A 25,682-nucleotide genomic window follows, 5' to 3' on the forward strand; every position below is an offset into this window, starting at 1 on the left:
GTACAGTAATAAACAAGCATTTTCTTATTTTATAAATAATTTGTCCCCACCCACCCTGCCCTCCTGACCCCCTCAAAGAACTGAAGCAAGGAGTTCACACGGTACAGACAGCAGCCAACGGAAAACTCACCTATCCCATCTCCTGTCTATAGTGAACATACCTGGTGGGGAGACCTATTCACACCCAAAAGTAGACAACCAAGTCTACTTCAAGGGTAATTAATTGCCTCACTACATGCTCATGGTAAGAGATCCATAAATTTACTTTTAAAATAAAGGGCTTCAAGTTTTCTATTTAAATAAGACCATGTAGTCTGTTTCTCCAGGCTCAAAAAGAGGGAGGTAGTCTAATCACACCATATGAATAGAATTGTTTTCTTCGCCACCAGGCATGCTTTTCGGATAAGATTAGCTTCCTTTCCCTTTACTTTAAAAGAAGCAGTCACATCAAAAATAACTCCTTCCATCGTTAGTGCCACAGACTGACCCACTAGAGATCTGAGGTAGCCAGCCACTCTTTTCCAAAAGCAGCATACAACAGGACAAAGCCAAAAATAATGCCCTAACTATCCCCTATCCTTCTGACACTTGAGGCACAGCTCTGATTCCAGAAAACCTGCCCTTTCGAGCCAAGCAGGGAGCAAATACGCCCTGGTTAGTCCTGAAAAATCAATATCTTTCTTTCGCCTATTGTTGGCTGAAGACCTCTGCAAGTCATCTGGGATATGGCTGCCTTATGAGTAAAATTGAGAAAGCGACCAAATACCAGTCTAAGCCGTCACAATTTTCCTGCCTGGGCCCTACGTGATGCTCTTTTTCGCTCTCAAGATACTCAAGCTTTTCAGGAAGCTGTAGCATTGTCGGCAACCATTTTTCCAAGAACTTGCATAGTTCCACATCGAGCAATGTCTCTGGGAGGCCCACAAACCACAGGCTATTCCGACAGGAGCGGTTTTCCATTTTTGCTTTTATCGTGTCCAGCTGTATTGCATCCGTGTGCACCAACCCCTCCATCCATTCTGCAAGTGCCGTCCTCAATGTCAGACACTCGCTGTTCAAGCATGGCCACGCACTGAGCATAAGACTCTATGATGCCCAACAAAACATCATATTTAGGAAAGATCACCTTGAATTCAGTGTCTCATCGAGGGGATTTTCCACTGCTACTGTTACATCTTCAATCAAAGCACCAGTGTCGACTGAGTCTGGTTACTGTCTGCTATTTTAGAATCTGCTGGCTTGGATTTTTCTTTGTCCTTTTTTGTCAAATGGCTGGACATGTGCCACTGTGAAAATGTAAGCAAATGAGCTCACTGTGATTTCGACAGCAGATTATTGCCGGTTCTAAGGCTTTTGCCCCAGGGATGGTATTGTTTGAGGGTGGATGGTGGGGAAGCCCCAGTAGCAGACCACATATACGTCTGTCCTTTCACACATCACGTGACCTCTTATTGATATTTTTAAAAAGAAACAAATATTTTGAATTGAAGCTTGTCTTCTCCGTTGACAAGGCAGTCATGATTCAGCTATAACAAGTGGTTGATATCATCTGATAGCACTGACACGGACCAGGCAATCAGACCTCGGTAAATTCTTTACTGAGCATGTGTGGGTGTTCCCTCACATTCATACTACATTGTGGGTACCCTCAGTCTTTTTTGGTCCAATTAACTTCATAGATGTGTTCCCAGTTCTGTTTCTTAATATTTGCTGGGCTGATTGTTGGCCTGATTCTGCCTAAATGCATCCTTTTTGTTTTTGCTGTTACTTTGGCAGCTCCTCAACAGAACTTTTCAGTTCTAAAAATAAAAAAAAAATTAGGAATGAAAAAACTCAAGGCTAAGAAGACTGTGGTCATTGCTTTTAAGGCCTGTATCTTTCAGCACCTGATGTCCATAACCGATACTCATGCTGTTTGCTATTGCTGCCTGGGCCTGGATCACGATGCCTCAACTGGTATAGTTGTGGTAGGATATCCCCTAGGGTGTAACAGTACCATGCTTGGAAAATAGAGGCTTTGCGGAAAGTGCTATTGGGTAAGAGTCCACAATGCAGCAGTGAAGTTGTTCATCTTTTTGGAGAGAAGCCATGATGGACTTGCAGAACAAGAAGTCAAGGTGGGATTCTTCTCCTTCTCTTTTACACAAGTCTTTATCAACAGTGAGAGGGACTAGCTGACTTCTGCCAAATGCCAGTGCTTTTCCTACAAACACCTGTTCTTCCAAAGCTGTCCCTTTCCCTGTATTCAGTGTCATTGAGCTTCTCCCACTCTTCATCTGCCAGAGGTTAGCAGAAGGAAAGGCATCAGAGACCCAGTAGCAGTCACAGCCAAGCCTGGAACCAGTTTTTAATGTCTTTGAGGCCTGCTTCCTCCAGTGGGGGAAAGGGTCCAGTTCTTCCAAAATGTTCAGGGTCAACAAGGACTAGGGGTCCTGAAAATTATGGAGTGTGGCTATTGCTTATGCTTTTCTCACCTACTTCTGACACAGTGGATTTCAGTCTTCAACTCTGACCCTTCTCAATCTGCTCAGATGCAGCTGAATATAGAGCTGTTCCTTCAACAGAAGGCGATAGAGCTTTTCTTTTTGCATTTATAAATGTATTTATTTGCATTTATAAATGCCCATTCCAAAGCCCTAGGCAGTGCACAGCAAAACATACTCAATTAAAAAGTATCTCACAAACATAATATCATAAAAAAGACAGCTGCAAACTAGCATAGTACCATGGTGTGTGATCAGGGGTTCTCTTCCCAGTATTATCTACTCCACAAAGTCAGGAAGATTGAAGCTTATCCTGGACTTGTGAAGGCTGATCAAAGTGTTATTCAGGAAAGATTCAAGATGAACTCCTTCCAAACAATTCTTCCCCTTCATTCAACCAAGGGATTAGATATGTGCGCTAGATCTGAAACATGCTTATACACATATTCCCATTCACACTGCCCATTGGAAGTTCCTCAGGTTTGCGGTGAAGGACGTGCACTACCAGTAAAATGTGCTTGCTTTTGTCCTTATAATGGTCCTGGGACTATTCACAAAGTATGTTACATGTTATGCCCGTCGGTCGCAGACGGCTACGACCACTTCTGCTCACCTCTCTCTTCTCTTCAGTGACTCCATTGGGGAAAGTGGCGGCCTCTGCCAGCTACTGCCGACCTACCTGGCGTTCCCGGGATGCCGGGGATGCTGCCGACCACCATCTTGACTCTGGGATCACATAGGCGCGCACAGGTCAGGTTAAGCACTGCTTGGCGGGAACCTCAGGGGCATCCCCCGCTGATGACGTTTCCACTCCCGGATACTTAAGCCGACTGAACCTGACCATTGACGACTTGGCAACGAGTTCCCTCATTGCTGATTCCGCACCTCATGCTACGGACTTCCATTCCAGCTCTTACTCTGGCGAGACACCCTCTGGGTACCCGCTCCTCGGGGGCCCTTCCTTGTCTCTGGCTATCCGCTCCTCGGAGGCCTTCTGCCTTGGGCTATCGTTCCACTCTGCATCCCAGGACTACTGCTGGAACACATCTTACTGTGAGTACTTTGAATCCTTGGATTACTTCCTACCTCCAGTGTACCCTGCGCTGTGGGCCACTACCATTCCAGATCTACTTGAGGAACCTCGCTGGTGTACCCTGCGCTGCAGGCTGCTACCAAGCCATCTCTACGAGAGGACTTTATCGGTATACCCTGCTCTGCGGACCATTACCGGATTACTACTAGGAGGTATTCCCTCTGGGTCTACCCCATCTCATGAACATTGTGCTTTTCTCTGCACTGCCCGCTTCTCGGGCAGTCTCTCTCTCTAATAAAGACTCTATTCCACAGCTGTGTCTGAAGCCTGCCAAGACCTCGCCTCCTGATAGTGAGACTCACAGGGCTCCTCCCTGTGGGTGGTACCCTTCACTCCCGTCGGCCCAGGGGACCACAAACATACAAAACCCTAACATTACAGTAGTGAGTGCACAGCTTCATCAACAGAGAATCAGCATAGTCACCTACCTGGATAATGGATTGGTTACAGGTCCATCTCTGACAGGAGTCCTGCAGTCCCTCAAAACAACCATATGACTTCCCCAGAATCTGGGTTTCCAGGTAAGTTTCTCCAAGTCCATCCGGAATGCATTTCTCCCTATCAAAAGAGCCACATTGCTGATGGACCTAAAAGGTCTTTTCTATAGCAGGACAGATCATCAGCAAGGTTGGTCTTGGTCCTTCTTGGTCACATAGTCAAAGTGGTGCATGTAATTTCTCTGACTAATCTACATATGTGGATCCTTCAGTGGAAACCTCAAAACCAGTGTGATCAGTTTCATCAAGCATTTTTCTACTAATTTTCTTTAACCCCAAGATAAGAGCATCCCTTCTGTGGTGAATGTATCCAGAGGTTTAAATGTGGATTTTTGCTGCACATCCCAGTGCCACCAAGGGGTGGGAGACACACACCAGAATGGCAGAGACCCAAGGGTTGTGATCTCTACTGGTCATCTACAAATCAACCTTCTTTATTTATTTATTTATTTTATTTAATATATATTTCTATACCGGACTTCACGAATAGAATTCACATCAGGCCGGTTTACATGGAACTTAGGGGATAAACAAGAAGAGTAACCAAAAACAAGAAGGCTGAATCAAGCAAAGTTACATAAAACAAGGGCATTGAACTTGGGGGCTAGAGTAGCCAGGAAGAAAGGTAGAGCGGAAATTAGCAACAAATAAATAATATATAACTGGTTATGAGATTGGTAATTATCTCATTCCTTAGGCTGAGTCCGAAGTGACATTTTGACTAGGGGAAGGCTTTAGCTGCAATCCATCTGCTATGTACCAAGAGCTTCTCTTATCTATTCTCAAACTAGGCCTATTTATTGTGGGGTTCCTCGGGGATTTCCCTTTCTTCTTTTTTATTTAACATCTTTATGGCCCTTTTGGTCCATTTGATTTGTACATTGAACTGTATTGGCAATTTGTAAGCCAATGATGTCTAATTAATTGTTCTGTTAGGTAAGAACTTAAAATTGGCCTTAAAAAATGAATGGGGACATGGTGGGTTTGAGTAACGGATTGAAGGATAATAAGATGGCTATAAATACTAATAAAACAGATTATGTATATTGGGAGATCGGAGATACCATCAGTTAACTCCCTGTTAACCTGGGAAATGAATCCAGTATCTGAATTTAAAAATTTAGGGATTAAGGTAGCTTTGGTATTAACACTAGAACCTCACATTGTTATGGTAGTAAAGGGGACATATTATAAACCGCATTTAGTTATGCAATTGAAATTATTTATTGACTATCAGGCCTTCCGATCAATAATGCAGACATTGGTAATGAGCATCATTGATTAATGTAATGGTCAATACGTAGGTTTTTCAGACAGAGTTATTCATAAATTGCAAATATTTCAGAATGCAGTGGTGAGGGTGGTAACTGGTAGCTCAAGGAAAGCTAGTGATATGCTTCTATCAACTACATTGGCTTCCAGTGGCTGAAAGAGCTAAATTTAAAGTACCATGGGTTTGCCTCAGTATCGGGATTAACTATATATGTTCCTGTAAGAGATTGTCTTCTCAGGGAAGTTTATTTAAAGTTCAGTAGTGGTTCCAACCCTTTGGAATAACTTGCCCCAAGAGCTTCATTTGGAAACAAACCTTCTCATATTCCAGAAGATTAAGACTTTTTTGTTTCCATCATGAAGGCGAGAATTTTGTAAAGGCTTGGAGGCATTGTAGTATAAGATTGTGAGTTGTATTATGTTTCTATTGTTTTACATTGTAGGTACTCTGATTTTATTATTGTACATCTTTTTTGGCACTCCTATTTTTGGTACAGTGACACAGTATAGAAATCTTTTAAATAAAGATATATATTACATATTCTCGGGTAAGAGAATCTTGAATTAAATTGTTTTATTAATATGAATTACAGAAAAGCAGAACAACAAACAAAAAGAAGAAAATAAAATGCAACAACTAGAGCAGGAGAGATCCAATGTACCAAATACATAAACTATCTCCGAGAAAAGTTTTTATCAGGCTTCCAAAGTGAATGATGTTGAGCCCTTCCATTAAGTGTGCCAAGTACTGCCTCTACAAATTTATGCATCATGCAAACTGTATTCCACCAAAAAGTCACATTCAGCAAGGAGTAGTCCTTCCAATTCCTCAGGATTACCTGCAAAGCAAGAGCCATTAATACCTTCAACAATTTACCCTGATTAGATAAGATAGTAAATAACAATTCAGAAGGAAATTGATACAAGTTTATATTGTACAAGAACATAAGATGTGCCATACTGGGTCAGACCAAAGGTCCATCAAGCCCAGTATCCTGTTTCTAGTAATGGCCAATCCAGGTCACAAGTACCTGGAAGGATCCCAAAGGGTTGACAGATTCCAAGCTGCTTATCCCAGGGATAAGCAGTGGGTTACTGCAGTTCCTCCTTAAAAGTGGTTTATGGACTTTTTCTCCAGGAACTTGTCCAAACTTTTTTAAACACAGTTTCACTAACAGCTTTCACCACATTGTGTCTGCCAATGAATTCTGAAGCGAACTTTTGGGTTGAGTAAAAAAATATTTTCTCTTATTATTTTTAAATTACAACTTAGTAAAGTGATTGTATGTCACCAGTCTTTGTATTTTTTTTCTTTATTGATTTTAAGATTTATAAGGAAACATGATTAAAATCAGGAGAAAACAAAACAAACTGCTACCTAGCAGTAAATACAAACAAAATATAGAAAGAACACATCTCATTTTGTGTCCAGTAGTCTTTGTCCTTTTTGAAAGAGTAAACAACCGATTCACATTTACTTGTTCTAGACTCTATCATATTTTGCCTCAGCCATCTCTTCTCCAAGCTGGCATATCCTAACCTCTTTAGCTTTTCCTCATAGGGGAATCTTTCCATCCCTTTTATCATTTTGGTCGCCCTTCTCTGACCCTTTTCTCATTCTGCTATATCTTTTTTGAGATGTGGTAACCAAAATTACACACAATACTCAAGATGAGGTCGCATAATGGAGCAATACATTGGCATTTCGATATTCTCTGTTTTATTCTCCATTCCTTTCCTAATAATACTTAGCATGCTATTTGCTTTCTTGGCTGCTTTTGCAAACTGAGCAGAAGATTTCAATGAGTTCTCCAAGGACCAGCAGGAAAGTAGTCCTCACACATGGGTGACCTCATCAGATGGAGCCTGGCATGGAAAACATTTGTCAAAGTTTCCAGAACTTTGACTTGGCATACTGAGGATTTATTTATTTATTTATTTAACATTTTTCTATACCGTTGTTCAGTGGGTACCGTCACAACAGTTTACATTAAGGTACATAAAAATGATGCTAAAGTATATTAAATTATACAGGTGCCATTAAGGATCGGCAACATAGTTTGTAAACAATATTAATTGGTAAGTGTAATGAATCATGTCCATTTTTCATAGTATCCGTTTACTTTTCCTTTTATTGATGAACTACAAATGAAACTTAGACTAATTAACAAATAAAATCATACACATATTGATTTTGGTTATGTGTTTGTTGTTCAATTGTTTGTACCTGCATTCCCCTGGGTACTATAAGCTTGTTTAAAGAGCTAGGTTTTTAAATTTTTCTGAAGGTTTTGTTGTTACTTTGTAATCTTAACTCCAAGGGCATGGTGTTCCATAGTATGGGTCCTGCCAAGGATAGTGCTCATTCTCTTACTAGTGTTAGTCTTGCTGTTTTGATTGATGAAATAGTAAGAAGAGCTTTGTTAGCTGCTCAGGTTTCTGTTTGGGACGTGTACGCGAAGGGCTGTGTTCAGCCAATCTGCTTTTTCAATATGTATTAATTTATGTATGGTGCAAAATGTTTTGTACTGAACTCTTTGTTCAGTGGGTAGCCAGTGTAACTCCCCCAGGGTTTCTGTGATGTGATCTCTTTTGCTTTTGCCAGTTAAGATTCTAGCAGCTGTGTTTTGTAATATTTGTAGGATACCCTATTCCATGCGTCCACGTGGGGTCTCTCTTCACTCTGTTTTTTAACGCTGAGCTTTTGCATCGCAGTGTGAGTGAGCTTTTTTTTTTTTTTTTTTTTTTACCTAAAACTTGTGGAAAACTTTTTTCCCCCAATTTTTCTTTGGGTTTTTTGCATTTCCATCAACGCTGGGTCCCTCTTGGTCCCTCCTCAGCTAGATTTCTTGGTGTTTCAAATATGTTTTCTTCCGTTTCGACCTCCGTCATGGTGGCAGTGCTTCAGTGCCTGCCGGTCATCGTAGCCCACCATCATTGTTGTCGTTTGTGTCCCTCTTTTTTTGCTTCTGTCATGGCCAGAACCAGTGTTTGTCGATGCCTCCTGTGCCCGAGGGCCATGTCCATCATGGATCCCCATGATATATGTGTTCTTTGCCTGGGGGCATCACAAGACGTCTGGGGTTGTTGCAAGTGCGCCCACATAACTCTGAAAGGACGTCGCTCCCAACTCAACAAGATGGAGAAACTCTTCAGGTCAGGAAAGTGCAAGCCATCGACTTCAGCATCAGCAGCGTGGCACCGATGGACCTTGGAGCCTCACCGATGAACACCTTGCCATTGACATCAGCGGGACTGTCAGTTCTGTTGATGCCGCCGGTGGATAGGGGCACCGGAGACTGGCCAATCTCAGTCTCTTCCAGGTCGAGGAAGTCTGTTCCTCATCTTTGACCTTGGCACCGGGGAAAGACTGGGCCGAGCACCGAGGGAAGCCGAGGAAGCATCAGCACCAGTTGCCTTTGATGCAAGGTACCGGGCACAGGGATCCGCCAGCTCATCCCATGATGCCCCTGAAATGGCCCTGCGGTGAGGATCGCCCATTCTCCATCGATGATGGGGGTTTGCGACGGTCTCCACTGGTCCTGGTGCCAGTCACCAATCCACCTCAGGGATCCGAGGAAGATCTGGCCACGCCTCCTTCCTCCCAGGCAATGCTGGCTTTTGCAACTTTCAAGGAAGAGTGGAGCAGGCAATGCAGGCTGTCTGTCCTATCTGCTTTGGATCTGTTGCTGGAATGGCTCATTGTGCTTGTGAATGTGTTATCAACCTGGCTGGCACCAGTTCCCAGGAGGCCATCGATGTTCGACAGGGCACCGATGCTTCCTCCAACCGATAAGGTGGTTGTGGCCGGTTTCTCCTCTGAGGAAGTTCCGCCTAGGATGGCAGAGTCGCTGCAGACTGCTGCCCCTTGTCCAGCTTTGTTGGGGCCTGCGCCAGGTTTGCCGGGCGCCATCCCCTGTCAATTACAGTGAGGATGAGGTTTCCTATGATCTCTGGGGGATGATACCACAGAGTTCTCTTCCGAGGGCTCGGAGGGTTTCCCCTCAGAGCATTCTCCTCCAAAAGAGTGAAGGAGGTCCCCACCAGAGGACTTATCCTTCCCAAGTTTCGTGTGGGTAATGACGGAAGCCATTCTGTTTCAGAAATTGATAGAGGAAGATGCCAGACACAAGATGCTGCAGATCCTCCAGTTTGTGGAGCCTCCTAAGGAAATCATGGCGGTCCCAGTGCACGATATCCTTAAGAGCTGCTGTTGAGGATATGGGAACACCCCGTCACAGTTCCTTCTGTTAACAGGAAGGCAGACAGAATCTACCTCATCCAGAAGGCTACTGGATTCAATGAGCGTCAGCTCCAAGCGCTCTTGGACCCATTCCTCGGCAAACCCAGGGAAGGACCACAGGACGTTAGATGCGCTTGGATGGAAAGTGTTCCAGGTGGCCATGCTTATTGCCCGCATCGCCTCTTACCAGTTCTACATGAGCCAATACTTGTGGGACATCTGGAAGCAGGTGCAGGTTATAGCTGAGCAGCAGCAGGACTCCCTCCAGTCGCTGGTGCTTAAGGGCCTGGAGTGTGGAATACACTATGTCTGGGTGACCTGTGATGCTTTTGAAATGGCAACGAGGGCCTCTGCAGTGGGAATCTGTGCCCTCAGAATGGCATGGCTGAGGGCCTTGGATCTTTGTTCAGAGGTTCAGGAATGGCTCTCTGAAGTGCCGTGTACAGGGGAGAATCTCTTCGGAGATAGAGTGAGAGATTTGGTAGCCCAGGTGCAGTACCACCATGAGACCTTTCAACAGCTGTCCGCTGGCACTCTGGACCTGTCCTCCTCATCCAGGTTGGCGAGGCAGGGACAGAAGAAGTCTTTCTATCATCAGAGGAAGTGATATCCTCCACCCCCTCGCTCCCGTCAGCAGCATGTGAGCTCCTGTGGCTGCCCCAGGCAGCAGAGAGCTCCCAAGCTCCAGACAGCACCTCTGTCAACTCCTGGGACGAGGTTTTGACTGCATTGCAGGGAGAATAAGCCAGTTGCTTGTACCAGAGATGCTGGGGGGGGAGGGCAGGCTATGGTTAATCGCGAACCTGTGGTGTAGTATAACCTTGGACCAGTGGATTCTGTCCATCGTCTGTCAAGTGTACCATTTAAATCTATTGGGTGTCCCACCAAATTGCTCTCCATGCCCATTTTGGGGGCCAGTAGCACATCAGGAAGTACTGCTTGTGGAGCTCTCCCCCGTCTTATTGGCCAGGATGGTTGAGACTGTTCTACCAAGACAGAGAGGCTGGGTTTCTACTCGGGGTATTTTCTGATTCCAAAGTGAATAGGAGGATTTATTTATTTATTTATTTATTTCGGATTTTTATATACCGACATTCTCAATACAAGTATCGAATCAGGTCGGTTTACATATAACAAAACTTTCGCACAAATGGCGTTACATGGAACAGCGTTTCTTAACATATAACGTATAACATATAGCATTTAGCATATAACCTATAACATATAGATATTAATAATAAATTAAATTAAATATTACATAGATAATAATAATAGTAACTCGTCAACAGGACGTAGGTAAATATTCGGCATGTTTATAGCGCGAATAAATATCTAGAAAAAAATTAAAGGGTAGACTAAATTGAGATTTGAGGGTGCACAGACCATGTTGATGTGCAAAGTATGCGAGAAATCCATGAGTTAAGGAAGACAGATGAATCAGAGGAGAAGTCTTTAAGAAGTCTTTAAGAAGTCTTTAAGGTGAGAAGTTCAGATCTGACGTAGTTGAGTCTTGATGGGGGGTAAAGGTGAAACTGGATCTGGTGTGATGAGAGGATTCCGTCTCATCCTAGACCTAAGGGCCTTGAACACATTTTTAAAATAAGAAAAGTTCAGAATGGTTTCCCTGGGGGCCTTGAACTCCTTCTAAAAAAAAAAATGGGGACTAGCTAAGCTCCCTCGATCTAAAGGACGCGTACATCCATGTCGTGATCTTCCTAAGTCACAGGAAGTATTTCCAATTCATGGTAGGAAAACAGCACTTCAAGTACAGAGTGTTGCCGTATGGCAAGCGTCAGCCCCACGTGTCATCACAATATGCCTGGCCATAGTGGTGGTGCATCTCTGCAAGTTGAAAGAGCATGTCTTTCCCTATCTGGATGATTGACTGGTCAGGAGTACATCTCAGGCAGGGGCCATTCAGTCCATGAGTTCACCATCTGGTTGCTGGAGTCACTAGGGTTCGTCATCAAGTACCCGAAGTCCCATCTCAGTCTGTCACCTCAGTTATACTTTATAGGATCCCTGCTAGACGTGTCTCAGGCAAAAGCCTTCCTGCCTCATTCATGAGCCGCCACCCTGGCGTCCATAGCAGCAGAGATCCAGGGGAGCCAGCAGGTGTCAGTGTGGCACATGTTGAGGTTGTTGGACCACCTGGCTGCAACCGTACATGTCACTCCCTTGGCACGTTTACACGTGTAGAGTACAGTGGACTCAGAGGTCGCAGTGGCGCCAGGCCATGCAGAGCCTCCAGGCTTATATCTGAGTCATCCCATCTCTTTGTCCTGGTGGTGGGTCCTCTCCAATTTGGATCAGGGGATCTCTTTACGGAGTCCTCCTACACAAATTGTCCTAATCACAGATTTATCCATCCTGGGCTGGGGACCTCATGTAGAGGGACTCCACACCCAGGACCTCTGGTCCGCTCAGGAAAGCTGTTGCCAGATCAACTTCCTCGAGCTCCGGGCAATCAGATACATGCTATGAGCTTTCAGAGATCGGGTGTCGAACAAAGTTTTCTTGATCCAAACAGACAACCAGGTAGTGATGTGCTAACACAACAACCAGAGAGATACGGGATTGTACCTCCTGTGTCAGGAAGCAGTCTAGACTTGGTCATGGGCCCTGTCCCACGGGAAGGTGATCAAGACAAGGTATCTGGCAGGTACAGAGAACATGGTGGCGGACATACTGATTCGTGCCTTCAGGCTCCATGAGTGGTCCCTGAATCAGGAGGTAGTGAATCGGATCTTTTGCCTCTGGGGGAGCCCAGACGTAGTTCTGTCCCCATGGAACAGGAAAAGTACATAAGAACATAAGATATGCCACACTTGGTCAGACCAAGGATCCATCAAGCCCAGTATCCTGTTTACAACAGTGGCTATTCCAAGACACAAGAACCTGGAAAGTACACATACATTAAATAAATCACAAGCTACTATTGCTTATTAATTAATAGCAGTTTACGAATTCTTCTTCTAGAAACTTATCCAAACCTTTTTTAAACTCAGTTAAACTAACTGCTGTACCCACATCCTCTGGCAATGAATTCCAGAGCTTATCTATGCACTGAGTGAAAAATAATGTACTTCGATTTGTTTTAAATGAGCTACTTGCTAACTTCATGGAGTGCCCCCTGGTTCTTCTATTATATGAGAGAGTAAATAACTGAATTACATTAACTTCAAGTCCTTTCATGATTTTGTAGGCCTCTATCATATCCCCTCTCAGTCGTCTCTTCTCCAAATGCCTGTTATATGTAAGGGCTCCTCCCATAAATTATTTATATGTTGCCTAGTTCATCATATTATATTATGTTATCTGTTATATGTACGGGCACTGCCCAATGGTTTTTTGTTCACTGTGAACCGATACGATGTACAAACGGATATCGGTATAAAAGAAATGTTAAATAAATAAATAAATAAAACTGAACAGCCCTAACTTCTTTAGCCTTTCCTCATAGGGCAGCTGTTCCATGCCCCTTATCATTTTGGTCACCGTTCTCTGCAATTTCTCCTGTGCAACTATATCTTTTTTTAGATGCAGTGACCAGAATTGCACACAGGGGGGTGGATTTTCAGAGCCCTGCTCGCCTAAATCCGGGCGGATTTAGGCGAGCAGGGCCCTGCGCGCCGGTGCGCCTATGTTCAATAGGCCTACCGGCGCGCGCAGACCCCGGGACTCGCGTAATTCCCGGGGTTTGGCGAGGGGGGCGTGTCGGGGGCGGGCCCGTTCGGCGCGGCATTTTGGGGGCGTGTCGGCAGTGTTTTGGGGCACGGGGGTGTGGCCGCGCCCTCTGTACCCGCCCCCAGGTTGCGTCCCGGCGCGCGGGGATGTACGTCTCCCTCCGGGAGGCGTAAATCCCCCGACAAAGGTAAGGGGGGGGTTTAGACAGGGCCGGGCGGGTGGGTTAGGGAGGGGAAGGTGAGGGGAGGGCAAAAGAAAGTTCCCTCCGAGGCCGCTCCGATTTCGGAGCGGCCTCGGAGGGAACGGGGGTAGGCTGCGCGGCTCGGCACGCGCCGGCTATACAGAATCGATAGCCTTGCGCGCGCCGATCCAGGATTTTAGCAGATACGCGCGGCTACGCGCGTATCTACTAAAATCCCGTGTACTTTTGCTTGCGCCTGATGCGCCAGCAAAAGTATGCCAATTCGCGCGGTTTGAAAATCTACCCCAGGGGGTAGATTTTAAAAGAAGCATGCACGGCCTACATATGCATGCGCTACCCAGCGCGCGCACATGTACGCCCGATTTTTATAACATGCGCAAGCGCGCGCATGTTATAAAATCGGTGGTCGGCGCACACAAGGGGGTGCACAATTATGCACTTTGCGCGCACCGAGCCGCACTGCCTTCCCCTGTTCCCCCCCCCTAACCTGACCTTCCTATCCCTTCCCCTAACCTTTCCTCCCCCTGCCCTACTCTAATCCCCCCCCCCCCAATTTTTAATTTACCTTTTGCGCCTGCTGGCGCGTGATCCCAAGCACAGCATCAAATGGCCGCTGTGTCTGGAGCCTCTGACCCTGCACCGCCCCGCCCCAGACCGCCCCTTCCCGCCCCTTTAGTAAAGCCCCGGGACTTACATGCGTCCCGGGGCTTTACGTGCTTCACCAGGCCTTTTGAAAATAGGCCCGGCATGCGTAACCTTTTTAAAATCTGGCCCCGTATGTAAGATGCGGTCTCACCATAGAGCGATACAGAGGCATTATGACATCCATCCATTTATTTGCTATTCCCTTCCTAATAATTCCTAATATTCTGTTTGCTTTTTTGATTGCCACAGCACACTGAGCCGACGATTTCAATGTATTATCCACTATGTCGCCTAGATTTGTTTCCTAGGTGGTAACTCCTAAGATAGAACCTAACATTGTATAACAAGAGCAAGAGTTATTTTTTCCTATGTACATCACTTTGCTGTTGTCCATGTTAAATTTAATCTGCCATTTGGAAGCCCAGTCTTCCAATCTTGCAAGGTCCTCTTGCAATTCATCAAAATCCTCTTTAGATTTAACTTCTCTGCATAATTTTGTGTTATCCGTAAATTTGATCATCTCGCTCGTCATACCCCTTTCCAGATCATTTATAAATATATTAAAAAGCATTCGCCCAGGTACAGATCCCTGAGGCACTCCACTGTTTACCTTTTTCCACTGTGAAAACAGACCATTTAATCCTATTCTATGTTTCCTGTCTTTTAACCAGCTTGCAATCCACAAAAGGACATCACTACCTATCCCATGACTTTTTTGTTTTCTTAGACTTTGTCGAATGCCTTCTGAAAATCCCAAAAACACCACATCTATTGGTTCACCTTTATCCACATGTTCATTCATCCCTTCAAAAAAATATAAGAGATTTGTGAGGTAGACTTCCCTTGGGTAAATCCATTTTGGCTGTGTCCCATCAAATCAGATCATCTAAATGTTTTGTGATTTTATTCTTTATAACAGTTTTTACGATTTTTCCTGGCACTGAAGTTAGGCTCACTGGTCAATAGTTTCCTGGATCATGCCTGGATCCATTTTAAAATATTGGGGTTACACTGGCCATCTTCCAATCCTCAGGTACAATGGATAATTTTTTTCAGAACCCTGGGATGTACAACATCCGGTCCAGGTGTTTTACTACTCTTCAGTTTGTCAATCAGGCCTACCACATCTTCCAAGTTAACAGTGATTTGGTTCAATTCGTCTGAATCATTACCCATGAAAACCTTTTCTGGAACATCCTCGTCAGTAAACACTGAAACAAAGAAATTGTTTAATCTTGCCGCGATTGCCTTATCTTCTCTTAGTGCTCCTTTAATCCCTCGATATCTAACGGTCCAACCGACTCCCTCGCAGGCTTTCTGCTTCTGATATATTTTAAATTGTTTTTATTGTGAGTTTTTGCCTCTATGGCCAATTCTTTTCAAATTCTCTCTTAGCCTGTCTTATCAGTGTCTTACATTTAACTTGCCAATGCTTATGCTTTTTCCTATTTTCTTCTGATGGATTCATATTCCAATTTTTGAATGAAGATCTTTTGGCTAAAATAGCCTCTTTCACCTCACCTTTTAACCATGCCTTCCTTCTACCTTTCTTAATGCATGGAATACATCTGGACTGTGCTTCTAAGATGGCTTTTTTTTAACAATGACCAAGACTGTTGCACACTTTTTACCTTTGTAACTGCACTTTTTTTTTTCTTTTTTTAACTATTTTTCTCATTTTATCAAAGTTTCCATTTTGAAAGTTTAGCACTAAAGCCGTGGCTTTACTTATGTCTCCCTTCCAGTCATTAATTCAAATTTGATCATATTATTATCACTATTTCCAAGTGGCCCCACCACCATTACCTCTCTCACCAAATCCTGTGCTCCACTGAGAATTAGATCTAGAATTGCTCCATAAAACTGTCATTTATTCCATCCAGGAACTTTATCTCTCTAGCATGCCCTGCTGTTTCACTTATCCATTTAATATTGGGGTAATTGAAATCTCCCATTATTACTGCAATACCAATTTGGTTAGTTTCCCTAATTTCTTTTAACATTTCACTGTCTGTCTCACCATCTCGGCCAGGTGGACGGTAGTATACTCCTGTCACTATAGTCTTCCCCAACACACAAGGGATTTATACCCATAAAGATTTGATTGTGCATTTAGTCTCATGCAGGATCTTTATCCTGTTGAACTCTATGCCATCCTAGACTTAAAGCGCCACCAAGATGCTCCTCTCTGTCATTGCGATGTAATTTGTAACCTGGTATAACACTATCTCATTGCTTATCCTCTTTCCATCATGTCTCTGATACCAATTAAGTCTGTCATTATTCACTGCTATGCACTCTTAATTCTCCTATCGTACTTCTTAGGCTTCCTGCATTAGCATACAAACATTTCAAAATGTGTTTTTAGCTTGTATTTACATAATGGGCTGGATTTTCAAACACAATATCTGTCTCTGAGACACAAATTACAGCTTTAAGTATTTATTATATTTTATGGCCTGTTTTTCTTGACTACTAGATTTAACCCTTTGCAATAATCAGCACTGACTTGCTAAGCCAGAAGGTTAAATGGCCAAAGGTCAACTGACACCCCCACCCCCCCCCCCCCCCCCCCCCCCCACACACACACACAATCCATCTATTGAACAGAATAGACCTAAAATTCAATCCTGTCTGGGTCATAAAAAGGATCTACTCCTCATGAGTCAATGATGGATGAGTCAACTTTAAAGAGAGCAAAATGATACAAGTCATATTTGAGCATTCCTCCTGGAGACTGTTGAATAGTATGACAAAAAAGGTTTTTCCAATCAGGTATGCTGGCATCAAGTTATACATTTATAAAACCTTGCAAAACTTAAGGAACATCTCCCTTCAGCTTCCAGCAGACTCTGAGTCTCTTTACACCAGGTCTTAACAAGGCAGAAGAATACCTGTTATGTTCGGTCTAAGGTGTTTATGATACCCTCTTAAGAGCGTCATCTGTAGTCATAAGTGCTAGAAGACTGGCACGGCTTATGGCATTAGAGGATGTCAATGAGAAGTTAGCAAATGTTTCATGCACCTAGATAAGTTATTTGGATTCAAGGTAAAGGAAATAGATCTCATAAAAGACCATTGCTCCACACTCCAGAAACTATAAGCAGCTACTACAGACTACTAATAAAAGGATTCAGTCTCAACCTTACAGGAGACAATACTTTTGTTCTTGCGGGAAGTATCACCCTTATCCATACCAATGGTCTTGTGCTCAGCAACAGCAGCAGCAGAACAGGCACTGCTTAAGAGAGCACAGACCAAATCTAACCAACAACACAACCAAAGCCTAATCTGAAATTTTGACTACTAGTTCAAAGAAATCCCATGATTAGAGTGGGAGGAAGGCTTCAATATTTCTGTAGAAATTGTTCTCTGAATTTTTATCCAATTATAAATATTTTTGTTTAAGTTCTATTTTTCTCCTTGTTTGTACACCATTGCTCTTTTTTCTTCACTTTGATATTGTGATTGGTTCTCCTCCTTTGCTGTTTTACATTTATTTAACCATGGAGAAGTATCACTATTGGAAACATATATTCTGAAATGGTTCATTTTTTTTTTCTAGCTTCATTCAGTACCTTGTTTTGTATGTTCAGTAGTTCAGATCCTTTAGGGAATCTGGTTATCCTCAGCACAAGCAGCTTTAAAGAGCTAAACATGTGTACCCTAGAAGAAAGGTGGGATAGGAGAGACATAGTAGAGACATTTAAATACCTCCAAGGTTTCTATATACAGGAATCAGGACTCTTTCAAAGGAAAGAAGGTTTGAGAATGAGAGGTAATGGGATGAGGATGAAAGGGGGTACACTCAGGAGTAAATATGTCTTTACAGAGAAGGTAGTGGATACATGGAACAGCCTCCCCAGTAGAGGTAGTAGAGATAAGGAAAGTATCTTAATTCAAGAAAATATGAGAAAAATAAAGGGAGCAATTGGGACTGTAAAACTGAATAGTTGATGCAGATGGGCAGACTAGATAGGCTGCATGGTCTTTTTCTGCCATCAGATTTCTGTTTCTTTATATATCATTCTGTCAAGTATTACTACCTATTTAGAGCTAGATCACTAACTTTTTTTCCACAAATATAAAATTCATATATTTATTTTATCTATAAACAACTACTATCTAGCTTTTAAAAGCAGCAGGAGGCATTCAGACAGTCATTATCAGTTTAACAGGTCAGTATACTTCCTCATTGCTTACCTAAGAATCATAATGCTCCATGCAATAACATCAGATGCCAAGTCTGAGATCTCACAGACTTGGTGACTTGGGCAAAATCATGAGTCAGAAAACCCTTTTTTTTTTAAAAATATTTTTCTGTGATAACCCCTACCACATTTTTAATGTCATTTTTAATTTAGTTTTACCAAAAATATTACTTAAAAACAAGTTTATAAACCCGGATGCACTGGAAATAATCCAGAAAAGCCGTTCAGTTGCTGACCTCAGACTGGACATTGACCTCATCTTGCCTGCTTCTTGCCATGACCCTTGCCCGACTATGTCTTTGCCTGCTGCTTGCCACAACCCCAGCTTAGGCTGTGACCACTCCCGTTTACCATTGACCTGCGGTCTGCTACATGGGAGAGAGCCACCTTAAGATACTCCCTCCTCATGATGGCCCAAGAGTCCACTCTGTACCCTGTAACACTAATGTGCATGTTAAAGGCATCGTAGGACAGAGTTTACATGAGGCACAGTGAGGAACATTCCTTCTCCCAAAATATTTTTTCTTTTACAGCACTAGATTTATTCAGTGGTGCACAACAAATGTCAACAATAGTAATAAATAATACTGTACGATTTCCTTACTGCTTGATATTACACTAGCAGAACATTGATTAAGGGAAATCTACATTTTAGAGGGACTGTGTGTTCGATATCATTTTTCTCATGCAGTCTGCAGAGAAACTAGTGAAATACAACAAACTCTTGACATGCATGCTGATCACAGTACTGTTTCAAAAACATCCTAGACTCTTACTTCTCATTTATTGGAGGAGATAGCTTAATAAACAGTGCCAGATAACCAAGTTATTGAGGTGATCATGTTGTGATGATGTCCTTAGGAGTAATCTGAGCATATGACATGAAACAATTGTCAGGGTAATTTGGTTGAGTTTGACACTGTGTTTATTGATCTTTCTCCTCCAATAAATGTGGAGGTAATCTAACTGACTTGCCTTCAAGTCTTGTATGTGTTTTGATCCCAGTAAAATAAGCATGTGTCTGTAAATCTGTTGAGGATCCCTGGAGTTGAATATCTGTTCAATCTGGACTAGAATAGACCTGGTCCACTATGCTTTCCCATCTTTCGATTCTGGACCTAATCATCTCAGAAAATCCATGATGCTCGGGTAACTTGCTGATGCCGCTGTTACTGCCCTTAAACAATAAGCCTGATAATTTTGATGCAATTCCATCATTGCTCTCTGCTTCAGTGGCAAAAGATAATGGAAAATTGGACTCAGACAGCAATAAATAAGGGCCCTGACTTTTACAGTCTGAGAAACTAAGTATGGGGGTGACTGTATGGCATGGCAGATGCTACCATAAGCTTGCTGGGCAGACTGGATGGACCGTAACACAATATTATAGAGAAGTTAGAAAATGAGCTGTGGCACAAAGAATGTTTTGTTGAGTGTGCATTTAAAGAGCAAATACCGGTACCCCAATATTTTAAGATAATAATAAGATGGAAATTGCTGCTGTTATTTTTGGCTTCAGGTAAAAGGAACGATCTTATCAGTCTGGGTTTCTCACCTGCCTGGGGCAGGATTAATTAGCTGTAAGTACATTTAATGGAGTCAGTGTGTGCCTGGGGATCCTTTCTACTGTGCTTTAATAATTGCAGGCTTTATTAGACACGGCTTGAAAGATAGAGGCTGTTGTTTAACGTATCAAGTAGTACAGAAGGATCCTGGTTACCTACCAGCCTTTCAGGTGACTCATCAAAGACGGCAGAGCTAGAGTTGCAGCAAGTGCTTTAGTTATTCCTAGCTATAAAGGAGATATGCTACTGATGGCTTATTTGTACATAGATAAAGCTTCAAGGAGGCTGTGGCTGGAGGGTGACATTCCAGTAGAGCACCTGTGTACAAGTCTGCAGACTTAAGGAAGCAGAACCAAAATAGGAATTGTTAAGATTTGCATGTGTTCTTGTGTGGCACTTCTATTTACACAAAACCTGTGTATATATGTTTTATCAAATTTTATTTTAACAATATCAAAAACAGATCATAAAATTTATTTCAAATATAGCAGCATACACAATCTTAATACTTCCTACACATCATCCATTCAACAGTCATACACCTAATAAAGACATATTGCACATACATATACAAAAATGCAACAATACAAACAATTAAAATCAATTCATTATGACAAGAGACTCCTGTTTCACCACATGGTTTCATCAGGGGATGTAGCATACACGTTACATCAGATTACTTCACACCAAATCGCCATTAATACCACATGGGGACACTCTTTTCAAATATTCACATCTGAACAAAGACTTTCATCGGCTACCGCCAATTATCACCAACGTTTTAACCTGGGATTTTTCACAACACATGACCAAGATATTTCTTTGTCTTAGTACATCGATTCCACGGAAAGGTATAGCTTTCACAAGTTTTTTTTTAAGCAACTTCCTTCCAAAATTACCAGTTTTCATCGGCACGGTTTAGAGCAGATCAAAAAAATGCCGCGATCTGCTTTAAACCGTCATGTGCATAGGGTTGTTTGGGGATATGAGTGTTTGTGTCTCTGTGGAGGAATGTAAGTGAGGGGTGTAGATGTAGGGGTATGTGCTGGGGAAGGATGGATATATGTGTTTGGATGTGTCATGGCGGCCTGGCACGCCCCGCCTCGGGGTTCGGGGCCACTGGATGAGTTTACCACTTCCTGGATGTGAGACAAAGACAATGCTCAGGAGTTATAGTAAGGCTTTTATTGCTGTAACAGCTTAGATACTTGCAAGTGAAGACAACCAAAGTCATCTGAGCATCAGTGTACAGGGTTTATATAGAAAAACAATACAATGGTGGAAGATTGCCAAGCAAGCAGATCATGTAGTTCTCAGTAATTTGCACATGCATAAACCACATGCTAGGCGAGGAATCAGGGGTATGAGGTGCCTGCCTGACCACAGGATCAAAATTCAGCCCTATTTCCAGAGACCAGCAGTGCCCACAGCAGGGCCCCTAGGTGCTGGAACTTTTTATGCCATGCAGCTGCAGAAAGGTCACCAGCCCATAGGCTACGTGAGGGGCTTGTCTATGACATCATGGATGCTGCTTCTCCTCTGACCACCTCAGTGCCTTAAATAGCAAGGGACTTTTCAATGCCCCAGACCTTGCGTCCTGGCTATTTCTTGAGAATATATGTATTTATATTTTCCGACAAGCTATAGCGACTTTGTGAAGACATAGAGGTAAACCACAAATTTCAGCTGATACATATCTTTATTTTTCTAAGCTACTAGAAGCAATATCTGTCTCTGAGACACAAATTACAGCTTTAAGTATTTATTATATTTTATGGCCTGTTTTTCTTGACTACTAGATTTAACCCTTTGCAATAATCAGCCCTGAATTGCTAAGCCAGAAGGTTAAATGGCCAAAGGTCAACTGACCTTTGATTCTGTTCAATAGATAGATTGTGTGTGGGGGGGGGGGGGGGGGGGGCAGGATCTGTGAGGGAGGAGTAGTGTGTGGTAGGGTTGTATGCATAAAGGGAGTTGTGGATTATGGGGAGATGTAAGGGGAATTATGGGGGTATAGATGTGTGTGTGTAAGTGGGGATTAGGGTTGTGATTGAGGCAACTCTGTGTGTTTAGGAACTGTGTGGGGAGGAGAGAGTTGAAAAGCTGCATCAATTATTTTCTCGGTCTTTCTGAGGTGTAGGGTTATAGGTGTGAGTATTGTGAGTACAGTGTCTATGATTGGTGTTGTAATTTGTGAAATGAGAGTGGGGATGTGGTGGTGATTGGAAATATGTGAGTGTGGGAAGCGTTTGGGGTGTGATGTTTACAGATTGTGTGTATTTGTGATAGATATGTAAATGTGTAGAGAATGTGAGTGTATGGGGTGGGAGAATAATGTGGGAGGTGTGTGTATTTTGGAAATGCCCTTTACTGCCATCCTTCATCAGTTGCTTCAGTTATTTTTCCCAGTCTCTCTCCCTATGTTGTTTTTGGAGGGGGATGGGTGGACAAAGGTGTCTGAATGGGGTGAACCACAGGGGCCATGGTCCTTCCTGCAAAATCGCTGCAAGAGATTTGGAGCCAGATCGGCAGGCAGTAGCTATTCTGCTGCAGGAAGAGGAAAGTTGTAATGCCTCATCTGAATCCTCCACCTCTGCAGCTTCAGGGCCTGACTGCTTTGAACTGCATGGGATTCTGTACAGCTGCATGGTTCAAAGCAACAGTCGGGCAGAGGAGAGGAAGAAGAAGAAGCGGTTGAGTCACCACCACTGCCCTCCTCCTGCTGCTGATCAGTGGGGAGGGGGGATCCTAAGTGGGGGGAGAGGGTAAGGGGTTGGGGAAGGAAAAAAGAAAGGGGGAGGTAAAGGAAAACAGCAAGAGGGGTTGGGGGCAGGAGAAGCGGGAAAGAGAGAGGGAATGAAACTTGATTGGTTTGGACCCCCCAATCAAAAAAGCATTCCACCTTCCCGGAGTGGGGAGAGGCGTGGCTTTTGGAATGGAATGCTGGTCAGAATTCTAACAGTTCTTACAGCTTCTAACAGTTTCCCATAGAAAGCAATAGGAATTTATTTTTGAAAGCTCCATTCTCTGACAATATGGATCCGATGTGTTTGTTTTTCAGACTTGTCTGAGATATTTACATTTTCTTGCAGTATGCCAAATTTGAATTTCTTTTCCTTTTTTGAAGAATTATCATGCTTACGAAACAGATAAATGGATGGACATTGATTCCTTTTATATAATTCTTTCCAGCATTCCACATGTTGGGAAGCATAGTAAATGAAATCAAGTAAACAGATTTTAACAAATGTAAGAAGTACCATGCTGGGTCCAAGGTCACTGAAGCCCAGCATCCTGTCTTTGACAGTGGCCAGCCCGAGTTGCAAGTACCCGGCAGATCCCATGAAGTAGACCCATTTCGCGCCCAGGGATAGCAGTTACTTTCTGCTTCTACCTGGATAATAATGTTTATGGACTTTTCGCCAGGAACTTGTTCAAACTTCTTTTAAACCCTGCTGTTCTAGACACCTTGACCCCATCCTCTGGCAACAGATTCCACAGTTTGCTTGTGCACGGAGTAAAAAAAGTATTTTCTATAATTTGTTTTAAATCTTTTGGTGGTTAGTTTCATGGAGGGTCCCCTTGTTTTAGTATTATTTGAAAGGGTAAATAACCATCCTTTATAGACCTATTCTAGCCTACTCATGATTTTATAAACTTCTATCATGTCCCCTCTTTTCCAGGCTCTAGGGCCCTAACCTGCGTAGCCTTTCATCATAGGGGAGCTCTTCCAACCCTTTATCATTTTTGTTGCTCTCCATCTTTTCTAGTTTCATTAAGTCTTTTTTGAGATTGAATGACCAGAACGCCCCACAACACTCAGTGTGGTCACACCTTGGATCAATAAAGAGGCAATATGTTTTCCATTTTATTCTTCATTGCTTTTCAGATCATTCCTATTTTTTTTTTTTTGACTGTCGCCACATACTGAACTGAGTATTTCAGTGTACTAAGCACAAGAACTCCAAGATCCTTTTCCTGAGTGGTGATTCCCAGTACAGAACCCAGCATTTTGTGTTCCTGTAATTGAGATGATTTTTCCCCATGTGCATCACTTTCCACTTTTCCACATTAAATTTCATGTGCCATCCAGATGCCCATTTACCTAGTTTCACAAGGTCCTTCTGCAGTTCCTTGCAATCCACTGCTATTTTAACAACTTTGAATAATTTTATATCATCTGCAATAAAATAAATATCAATATAAGAAAAATACAAATATATATACTGGTACAAATATAAAGAAGAAAAAAAAATATTACTAAAATGTAATCCACATTGCTGTAGCTGCCTAATTATACAAAACTCTCTCCCAGTACACAGCATCCCAAATTACCCGGTAGATTTTATCCATCAAAAATGTTTCCAAATGTAGTGGTTCTACAAAAACAAACTTATTTCCCTGATGAGTAATAATACACTTACATGGAAATCTTAGATAAAACAGGGCACCAAGTGAGAGAACACAAGGTTTTAATTGGAGAAATTGCTTCCTTCTGGTCCGTGACTCCCTGGGTACATCAGGAAAAAACAGTACTTTATGGCCTCAAAATAAAGATTCCTTATATTTATTGTTTGAAAACCACTTCTTTATCTGCAGTCAATGCAAAGGAGACTACAAAAGTGGCCCTAGTTGGGGACATTATCATCAGGAGTATGCAAAAATGAAGAGAGATCCGGACTGGGGTCAGGGAGCAGCACATCTACTTCCCCTATCCCACTACCAGAAAACCTCTTTTTATCAGGTCTATAATAGGAGTTATTAATCAAAAATTCCTTCTTGGGCAGGAATTGTAATACTTCAACCACATATTTCTTAAAGTATTCCTCGCCTGAAATCAGACGGGAAATATGAAAATTCAACAGACGAAGGTTAGTAGACCTAAGTGTGTTTTCCTTTAATTCACATTTAGCATAAAGAAAAATCCTGTCTTTAATTCCTGCATTTGACACTGCAAATTAGAAATAATAGGAGACTGGGCAGACATTGCTGATTCTAAAGAAGAAAGCCTAACATCAACTTCTTTTAACTTACTAACAGTGTCCTGAGAAAATTGCCACAATTGGGTAACTGAATTCGAAAGTTTAGAGTCTATTCCCACAACAAATTTCCAAATGTCCTTAAGGGATATCTCTCCAGGAACAGACAAGGGGTTAAACTCCTCCATAGCACTTCCAGATAGAACTTGCAAGGGAACCTAGAATGTGAAGTCTGACTTCCTTTCATTTGTCTGACCCTTGCTTAAATCAGATAAGCAGTTAGCACCTATTAATGGAGAAGAAATAGAAGCAGAAGACTGTTCGGATACAACCTCTTGTTGCCAGTGGCGTAGCCAGAATTGATTTTTTGGGTGGGTGGGCACAAGGTTAACATGGGTGGGCTGTAGGCATGCAGGTCTGAGACCTACTAGTTGTTTTCTTATTGATAAATAATGCCATATACTGCACCCTAGAATGGCTTAAGTAATTTGCAACATCCATTATGTGTCATGTATGAAACTTTAAAATAATTTACTTTAGTTATTTCAATTATAGAAAACAATCAGATCCAATCATGTAATAAAACAAAAATTAATGTATTCTTTCATGAACCGTCTTTGCAGAAACCCAGAAATCTTCATAAATACAATAAAATATAATTAATCATCAGAACAGGTGCAGCACAGAGCTAGGGCAATTCACATTACAGCTAACATGAAAAAAAATTCAAATTCTGGTGTCATCTCAGCAAAAAATAACCCTCCACTGCTATTTTGTGAAGTAACACAAACTCTTGCAAAGAAAG

At 42.6% G+C, this 25,682-nt stretch overlaps 1 protein-coding gene and 1 long non-coding RNA gene across 4 annotated transcripts in view; one reads left to right on the top strand and one right to left on the bottom strand.

Annotated features, from left to right (window-relative positions):
• DPH6 (diphthamine biosynthesis 6) overlaps positions 1 to 25,682 on the top strand; it is an 844,298-nt gene that overhangs the window by 295,080 nt on the left and 523,536 nt on the right. The gene's annotated exons all lie outside the window — the stretch shown is intronic.
• LOC115090746 overlaps positions 1 to 25,682 on the bottom strand; it is a 203,125-nt gene that overhangs the window by 79,758 nt on the left and 97,685 nt on the right. The window lies entirely within an intron of this gene.

The sequence above is a fragment of the Rhinatrema bivittatum genome, chromosome 4 (assembly GCF_901001135.1).
Source record: "Rhinatrema bivittatum chromosome 4, aRhiBiv1.1, whole genome shotgun sequence".
Classification (NCBI taxonomy): Eukaryota; Metazoa; Chordata; class Amphibia; order Gymnophiona; family Rhinatrematidae; genus Rhinatrema; species Rhinatrema bivittatum.